This window comes from Myotis myotis, unplaced genomic scaffold, assembly GCF_014108235.1.
Source record: "Myotis myotis isolate mMyoMyo1 unplaced genomic scaffold, mMyoMyo1.p scaffold_m19_p_4, whole genome shotgun sequence".
Taxonomy (NCBI): Eukaryota; Metazoa; Chordata; class Mammalia; order Chiroptera; family Vespertilionidae; genus Myotis; species Myotis myotis.
In genome coordinates this window covers 29,471,301-29,480,140 of record NW_023416346.1, presented here as the reverse complement: position 1 = coordinate 29,480,140, position 8,840 = coordinate 29,471,301, and the positions used below count along the sequence as shown (strand labels likewise).

The 8,840-nt window shown below is 39.6% G+C and overlaps 1 pseudogene; it reads right to left on the bottom strand.

Moving 5' to 3' along the window:
• Positions 1-534: 534 nt before the first annotated feature.
• Positions 535-931, bottom strand: LOC118654663 (annotated as a pseudogene).
• Between the last annotated feature and the right edge of the window lie 7,909 nt (positions 932-8,840).

Below are 8,840 nucleotides of genomic sequence, written 5' to 3'. Positions count from 1 at the left end.
TATTTTAAAATATATATAAATATTTTTTAAAAAGTGAAAACTGCCAAGCTTGGAGGGTTTGTAGTAGACAAAGCCAAAGTTAAATTTTCAGAGGCACTTGTCTCTTAGCCCCTTATTTCAACTCATTATTTCACTAAAAAAATGTTGGGTTTGAAATATAGATTATGTTTGACTGGTCACCAGTACAAATGTGTTCTTATTTTACCACTATCTGTTCTGTACAGTCTTCAAAAATGTGGTTGTGTGGTACACATTTAGAAATTGGAGTAACAGAGGTGAGCCGTGGAACCAGGAAAATGTCTTAGTTTGGCTGGTTTAAAGGCACAGGTTTCCAGAAGCCCCCAAACTAAGTATTCAGCCAGGAAGGAAACCCAGCTGGCCTATTGTCTTCAGAGACAGTAATAACAGATAACTATTATGGTCCAAATACTCCAAAATGTTAGTATTATGCTGTATTGCTGGGTGAATATATTATAAACTATTTTTTAGACTTTTTTTTTTTTTTTAGAAACAAGAGCCAAGTATTTTATTTGTTCATTTCTTGCATTGGAAGTACTCCTGGATGACATCCTTGACCTAAGACTCTTTGTCCTTAACTATCATACAACTGCAACCAACCAATTTATGGGGTTTTCCCTCTCTGTCAATTTCACAGAGGCCTATTCACTCCTCTAGTTTCTTGTTGTCATCAACCTTAATTAGGTTGATTTGGTGTTCAGCACAAAGGGTCTCCACCAACTTGACATACACAGTCTCACTGCAGTTGGATGGTTGCAAACACACACATATGGGCTTGGCGCTGGTCTCAGGCTTTGGCAACTTGGCAAATTTTTCATGCTAGGCCCTCATGGAAGATTCTGGTATTCAGTACAGCTTGCAAATTAGTACTAACATCCATTACATCTCTAGCAACAATGCCTTCCTCAGCCATGGTAGGTTATAAGTGAAGTAGGATTTCTTTTAAATTTTATTTTCCAACCACAGCTTACATTCAATCTTATTTTGTATTCATTTCAGATGTACAGTATAGTGGTTAGACAACCACATATTTTACAATGTGTTCCCCCCAATACTTCCAGTACCCACCTAGCACCATACATCATTATTACAATATTATTGACTATGAGGAGTTAGATGGGATCAGGCAGTTTAGGGTAAGGGTCCAGGGGAGGGAAGATGGTAGATAAAGAAGAGATGAGCCGGATGGTCAGGATGTGAGCATAGTAGGTGGAATGCACCAGTCAACCACAGAGCTGCCCTTCCCACTGAACCCAAGAGCTGGAACTAAAAGTGGGGAGATGAAGGCAAAAGGAGATTAGCTGGTGTTTTTGTTTGTTTGTTTTGTTTTTGAAAGAGCCAATAGAGAGCAAGAATAGGAAAATATAAACTCCTAGACTGGTGAGCTTCTGCAGCAACCCCTCTCAAGTGCCGAGAGCTTTGTTATTTTCTCTGTAATAAACTTCGCTTTCCTTTGCTTGCCCTCCCTTGTCCGTGAATTCATTCATTGACTTCTCAAGACAATGAACCCAACAGCTCAACTATATTCCCTGGGCTGTACTTTATAGCCCTGTGACTGTTTTGTAACTACCATTAAGAAGTACAAAATGGAGCATAATCTTGAATGCACCTGAGAATCATCCCCCAGCCACTTGGTGGCAGAAAGGGAAGTTCCAGAGTTATATGTACTTTCCTGTGTTTTTCAAACATTTCCATAACAAGAATGATTTGCTTTGATATTTGGAAAAACAGTAAGAAAACATTCAGTGTCGTTTACTTAAAATGCATTTTAGTCAGGACTGTCAAGATGACCAATCACCTAGCATATTTTTATTTAGCATTTAAAATGAGCTTGAGTAAGAGAAAGACAAGTATCACATGATCTCACTTATATGTGGAATCTAATGAACAAAATAAAATGATGAACAAATTAGGCCTGGAGGCATGGAAGCATGGAACTGACTGAAGGATCTCCCGAGAGAAGGGGGTGGGGGAACAGGAAGAGTTTAACCAAAGAACTTATATGCATATATGCATAACCCATATACATAGACAATAGTGTGGTGAAGGCCTGGGGCAGGGTGGGAACTGAGTGGAGGGGGTCAATGAGGGGAAAATGGGAGACATCTGTAATACTCTCAACAATAAATATAAAAAATAAAATAAAATAAAGTAAAATAAAATTTGCTAGGCTGGAGCTAGGCCCTGGTGGTGTGTGTGTGTGTGTGTGTGTGTGTGTGTGTGTAGGGAGATTCAAAAGGAAAGGTGTGACTGTTTCATTGAGGGCCTATTATGTATCAGGCACATTTCTGCTGTTTACTCATTTCATCCTCCAGCAATGCTGGGAGGTAGGTTTTCACTAGCACTAGAATTATGAATGAAGAAACTGAGGCTCCAAAAGACCACGCATCATGGCTAAGAACACACAATAAATCAGTGGAAATTCTGGGCCCAGAAGGCAGGTCCGTCTACTTCAGAACTTGTATTCAGTAATTATATATCATTGTTCTTCCATAATATATACACTCACATATACAATACGGTTCCTGTCCTTTTAAGCCTTACAGTTTCGTTGAGAAGATACGATAAGCACAAGCACACACACACAGAGGCAGTGCCTGGTTTATGAACACTCATCACGGACAGAAACTCCACCTCTTGGGCCTTTGAGAAGTCTGGGTTGGGCTGCAGAGGACGGGACTTTCATCCATACCTGCCTTGTCTCTGAACTTTTTATGCTTTGACCATGGCTGGAATCCACCATTACTTTCCCAATTCATCAGATTGAAAATCTAGGTTTCACTCCATTCCGCCTTTAACAATTAAGGCAGTGCTTCTCAAACTTTAATGCGCTTAGGAATCACCTGGGGATCTCATTAAAATGCAAATTCTGAAGGAGTAGGTGTAGGGGTGGGGGCTGAGAGTCTGCATTTCTAATAAGCTCCCAGGTGTTGCTGATTTTGTTAGTTTGAGGATTCCGTACAGCGGTTCTCAACCTGTGGGTCTCGACCCCTTTGGCGGTCGAACGACCCTTTCACAGGGGTCGCCTAAGACTATCCTTCATATCAGATATTTACATTACGATTCATAACAGTATCAACATTACAGTTATGAAGTAGCAGCGAAAATAATTTTATGGTTGGGTCACAACATGAGGAACTGTATTTAAAGGGCCAGAAGGTAGAGAACCACTGAGGCATAGCAGATTTTGAGGAGTTAAAAGAGGTAATCCAGACCTCAGTCTTGTCTACCCTGCCCCAGGCAAAGTGCTGAGCTGCTCTTTGTCTCCATGTGGGCCAGAAGGAGAAACCCCATCTCTAAACTCCCCCCAGTGAAGGGCAAATGATTGTTTAGGCTTGGGCTGGGGCTGGGAAGGCAACCTGTTCTAGGAATGATGCAGGCCAGACCTTCTCTTCTTCCAGTCCCTCTGGAGTTGGCCACCACCACCAGGAGCAGCAGGCCACAAACAAGGGCAAGAAGGCCCATTCATTCCTTTTGGATCTGGGGAAGTCCTTCTTGCCTCTCAGGCTCATTTAGCTCTGGGCCAGGTGCCCAGCTGGGTTGGTGGCCCCTTTCTTGACACCTGTTACTATTTGACTGGGTAGTTTGCTCCTGGCCCTGGCTGGCATCAGGGTGCTGGCCCTGGTCACTCTCTGAAGCCCCTTCCAGCACAATGACTCAGATTCCCAGAAGGCCCCATGAACCTGGGTGACAGGCAGGTTTGTTGGGTCCATGAATATTAGCTGAAGAGACAACTATGCAAGAAGATTAAGCCAGAACAGAGGGGCACCATTTATTTTGCTTCTCCTGTTATATAATGGATTATAATTATAATACTTGGAATGTATGTAGGAACTGCTTTCCAGAAGATGAAAGCTAAATAGAGTATTGAGCCTATTTTAGTCTATCAACCATAACATTGTGTCTATGGGAAATGGTTTCCAGTTCCCAAACAGTGCCTCATTGCATGCTGGGAATTGACTGCATAGCAGAAGCAATGTAAGGCAGTATTGTACTCACTAATAGAGTAACTGTTTAGAGAATGTGTGTTATACGAGCTCAGAGGAGGGAGGGTGGACCATGGGCTAAGTGTTGACAGAAGACTTTTTGGAGCAGGGGAATATGAGATGTGCCTTTCAGGAGGAATAGGGTTTTGGTAGATAGGGTAAAGGGGTGCAAAACACTGAGGTAGTAATGACATGCTAACTACACATGCTGGGAAAAATGGATTAAGGCATTCTGGTTGGAGTCAAGAGATGTCAGGTCAGGTAGGATTGGAAGAATTATCTACAAAGCTTTCATGTGAAAGGAAAGTAGGGGGAGGTGAGAGGGAGAGAAGAAGAGACACAATTTATCATCACTGCTGTGAGCCAAGCACTTTACCTACATTATCTCTATTCTTCAAAGGACTCCAGAAATATAAGCAGTATCCTCATTGCTTTGATGAAGAAATAGCTTTGTAGAGGTTAAGTGAGGTTCCTGAATCCACCTAGGTGGTAAGTGCTAGAACCAGAATTTGAATCCAGGACACTGTGCTTTCTTACTTCTACACATGTTCCTGACTCATATGTTGGGCTTAAAAATACCCATGGACACCCATTTCTGAAAATGTTCCAAAGGCCACCTGTTCCAGGTCCTTGTAATGTCAGAGGCCACAGTAACTGTCCTAGTTTCCTGGGACTACCATAAGAAATTATCACAAGCTAAATGGTTTAAAACAACAGAGATGTATTTTCTCACAGTTCTGGAGGACAGGAGTCTGAAATCAAGATGTTGGCAGGACCATGCTCCCTTTGAAGCCTCTAGAGGAGGATCTTCCTGTGTAGTCAGCCTTCTCCACAGAAACAGAACCAATACAGAACCAATAGGAAATGTATATCGAAAAATGAGAGAGAGAGAGAGAGAGAGAGGGAGAGAGAGAGAGAAATTATAAGGAATATGGAGACTGGCAACTCCAAACTCTGCAGGGTGGACTGGTAGGCTGGAAGCTGGAGACTCAGGGGAGCCAGTGTAACAGTCTGCTATAAAACATGGAAGAGCCAAAGTCTCAGATCAAGTCAGAATTTTCTCTTGCTGGGGTGGAGGAGAGGTGGGGTTGTGGAGGTGTGGGTGGGAAGGCCAGTCTTTTTGTTCTGTAGAGGCCTTCAACTGATTAGATGAAACCTACCTGCATTATGGAGGACACTCTGCTTTACTCAAGTCCACTGATTTAAATGTTAATCTTAGCCAAAACACCCTCACAGACATATCTAAAATAATGTTTCACCAATTATCTGGGCATCCTGTGTCACAATGAAGTTGACACATAAAATTAACCATCACACCTTCCTTATCTCTTTCAGCTTCTGCTGGCTTTCAGCATTTCTTATCTTGGGCTGCATGTTCTAAATTCTGCTTCCATCTTCACATGGTTTTCTCCCCTATATGTCTGTGACTCAAATCTCCCTCTGCCTTTCTTTTATAAAGCCAAGGGTTATTGGATTTTGGGCCTAACCTAAATTTAGAATGATCTCATCTCAAGATCCTTAGCCTAATGACATCTGCAAAGAACATTTTTTCCAAATAAGGTCACAATTATAGTTTCTGGACATTAGGACATGGACACATATTTTTGGGGGGCTACCATTCAATCCACCAGTGTCCCCCATGATGATATGAGGAGTTCTGCTAGTATGGCCACTTCCTACCTTCAGGGTAAAAAAAGATTCCAGGTTATCAATAATAATCCCATTGCAAGAGCTAAATCAGCCACAATCTGGACTAGTAATATATATATATTTTTAAATTTATCTTTATTGTTAAAAGTATTACAGATGTCCTTTTTTTCCCCCATTAATCCCCTTTCCCCCATCTTCACCACACTATTGTCTGTGTCCATGGGCAATGCATATATGCATATAAATTATTTGGTTAATCTCTTCCTGCCCCCAACCCCCTTTTGCTGCTCTGAGATTCTTAAGTGTGGTGTCATGCTGGGAGACCAGAAGATGTTGGTTTCCACTCAGGGGGGGTTGCCTGCCTCCTCTCTAAGTGAAACAAGAAGGGGTAAGAATGTCCAGAGAACCTTTTTTATTTTCATTAAAATTTTGTTTTCTTTATTTTTACAACATATTTGTGGTTTTTTTTCATACAAAGCTTTCCCACAGTGGCCAGATATAGAAGGTTTCATTTTTACATCTTCAATTTTTTTATTATAAAAATATTTAACATTATAAGAAAGCTGAAAGTGCAAAGATAAATGACTCCTAACCTCCCCACTCTAATACAACTGATTTTTTCATTTTCCTTTTCATTATTTGTCCACATACTAGTATGCCATGTCCCTTTGTGAAGTCTTTCCTCACTTCTTCAGCAGGTTTAATGTTCCTTCTGTCCTCCAAAAGTGTTTTGTGAATTACAACTTTTGGTGTGTTTGCATGACTTCTATTTAGACTGAACCTTCTTCAGAGCAGGGGACCAGATATTCTCACCTTTGTATCTATTATACATAGTACTACACCTGGTACATAGTTTTCTCTAACTAATACATATCTGTGCATAGTCATAATCATACTATATATACAAGTAATTTTGTGATTTGCTTTTGTTACTGAGCATCAAAGTACGCATATTGTTTTTCATACAATATATTTCAATAACCTCCTAATATTCTATTCCATTAATGGACAGTCATTTGCTTAATCATTTCCCTCTTAGGAGAAATGGCTTTCAGCCTCACACTATTTAGTTATACTGAACTGAATACCTTCAGATGAAGTGTTTCTTGTGAGTTTTCCCAATGAATGAACTTTCGAACCGTGGGATGAGCATTTTTTAGTTCTTGATAATATTTTGTTTCTCCAGAAGGTTAAACCTATTTGCATTAACATTGTATACATGTAACATTTTAGCCATAATTCTGTCAGTACTGTATTTTGAAATTATTTTGTAATTGCTTAAAACTATTATCCTATTTTTTTTGTCTTTTGTTTCTTTCATTTGAATTCAATAAAATTTAATGAACACATTTAATTTGAGTTCTATATGTAATTCATACTTCAAAACCAAGAGGTCTACAGGTGTCCGGATTTGTATGTATACCCTCCATGGACAGGTATAAAAGCAAAATTTAATATTTAGTTAAAAAAAAAAACGGCCCTGAAGATAGAAGTTGCCATCCTATTACAGACCACATATCACAAGCAAGACCTCCCTGAAGCACATATGAAATGATCCACTTTGGACTAGCTCTGAAATACTTCCTTTAGCCACACTAGGTAGTAAGTATAGTAAAGAAGAAGGGAATCTAACCATGTCTTCTGTAGTAGGGAGCTGTTTTATGGCTTTACTGATATTGTGTGAGCTCTGTCTGTCTTTTCAATAAATTCTTCTGCTACCTTCTTGAAACCCCTCAATCCACTCTCCATATTTTATATCTAGATATTTGACTAAATAAACACTACTGAGTTTATATTTGAGTGTTATTGCTGATCATCTTCATTCTTTCCTGAATATTTAAGTTTCCCTCTGATATTATTTTCCTTCTGTCTAAAGAACTTATTTCTTATAATGCAGTACTACTGACAATGAGTTTTCCTTTAACTGAAAATGTCTCTGTTTCATCTTCACTCTTCAAAGATTCTATCACTGTTTACAGAATTTGGGGTTGACAATTTTTCTTTTGTCACTTTGAGGATGTTGTTCCACTGTCTTCTGGCCTTCATGGTTTCTGATAAGAAGACCATGGTAAGTTCAATCACTATTCTCCTATATATAGTATTTTGTTTCTCTCTGGCTACCTACAAAATTTACATTTTATTCCTGGCATTCATTCATTTGATTATGATTTATTAGACATGGTTTTCTTCATATTTATCCTGTTGGGGTTCACCCAATTTTGGAAGTTTTTTAAAAATATATTTTATTGATTTTTTGCAGAGAGGAAGGGAGAGGGATAGAGAGTTAGAAACATCCATGAGAGAGAAACATCCATCAGCTGCCTCCTGCACACCCCCTACTGGGGATGTGCCTACAACCAAGGTCCATGTCCTTGACCAGAATCAAACCTGGGACTCTTCAGTCCATAGGCCGATGCTCTAGCCACTGATCCAAACTGGCCAGGGCTGGAAGTTTTTAATCATTAATTTTTTCTTCTCTCTTTTCTCCTTCTGTGATAGTTACCTATATGTTAGATCTTTTGATATTGTCCCACAGATCTCTGAGGCTCTGCTCATTTTATTTTCTGTTCTTTATTCGCTATCTTCTTTTTATTGGAGAATTTTTCTTTGCCTCATTGACTACAGTTATCATAGCTCTTTAAAGTAATTGTCTGATAATTCTAAGGTCTGGGTTATAGCTGTGTTGAACTCAATTGTTTGTCTTTTGAGAATGCCTGGGTCATATTTTCCTGTTTTATTTATTTTTTTATGTTGGGTAATTTTGGATTGTACACTGGGTATTATAATTGTTAGGTTGTGGAGACTCTGGATTCTACTGTATTCCTCCAAAAAGTGTTGACACTCTGTTTTAGCAAGCAATTAACTTGCTTAGCCATGAACTGTAAACTCTGTCTCACCTATGGAGGACATCAGCTCAATAATCAGTTAAACTCTTTTAGCCTTAGCTGTAACGTGATTTGATTCTACCTCAGGCATGCATAGTACAAGGGCCCGGGGTCAGCAAGAGACCTTGGCTAAGTCTATGCACAGAATATATGGGATTTCTTGCTCTGCTTTTGTCCTTTCCAGGATTCCTTCAGCATTCTCAAGTGGATGTAGTTTCTCTGGGTTCTTATATCCCTGGTCTTCAAACCAGAAAAATGGCAAGTTTTCTATTGGAATTTTAGCTGTCTTGTGCCATGCTGT